The sequence below is a fragment of the Mandrillus leucophaeus genome, unplaced genomic scaffold, assembly GCF_000951045.1.
Source record: "Mandrillus leucophaeus isolate KB7577 unplaced genomic scaffold, Mleu.le_1.0 Scaffold961, whole genome shotgun sequence".
NCBI classification, from domain to species: domain Eukaryota; kingdom Metazoa; phylum Chordata; class Mammalia; order Primates; family Cercopithecidae; genus Mandrillus; species Mandrillus leucophaeus.
Genome location: NW_012110486.1, coordinates 161,728 through 162,366, shown reverse-complemented (window position 1 = coordinate 162,366; position 639 = coordinate 161,728). Strand labels below are relative to the sequence as shown.

The window sequence follows — 639 nt, the reverse complement described above, 5'->3', positions numbered from 1 at the left end:
TACACAACTTCCTTTCTCTCACCTCTGCAGCTTTGGTGCAATTCCCATCGACCAGAGTTGGTCCGACCAGCCTTGGAAAGGTCACTGAAAAATCTTCAATTAGACTATGTTGACCTTTATCTTATTCATTTTCCAGTGTCTGTAAAGGTGGGTAGCTTATGTGATCAAATTTATTTCACTTTTGTTGTCAGCATAAATATTGTTCTCATGGATATTTGAACTAAGCATTTTCCTAGATTTTCATGGATATTTGAACTAAGCATTTTCTTATCATAGGGATTATAACGTGGAAGAAGAGCCCTAAACATAACTCCTAAATCCCTTTCTATTGAATACATTTTGAATCCGTACTTCCGTGATGCATGTGTACAAGAAAAGAGAGTGCAGAATCCTCAAAGCCTCTGCCTCAAAAACTTGAGGAAATGACAATCATCTCATTGAAGGCACAAGGTCTTAGTTATGACTCCTGAGTTCACCTTTTGGGATGTTTACAGACACAGAGTTTCATGAAGTTGTGGTGTCCAGAAAAGCTGTTGCACATAGGGTGAACAATGAGTTTCCATCTTCTTGCCTCTTTTCAAGGGGCGAGAACTCAGTCCGGGTGTGTCTTAAACTACAAACCTTCATGGGAAACCTTGT

General features: G+C 39.4%; 1 protein-coding gene across 1 annotated transcript in view; it reads left to right on the top strand.

Moving 5' to 3' along the window:
• Positions 1–639, top strand: part of LOC105532487 (aldo-keto reductase family 1 member C1 homolog) — a 28,476-nt gene that overhangs the window by 14,563 nt on the left and 13,274 nt on the right. The gene's annotated exons all lie outside the window — the stretch shown is intronic.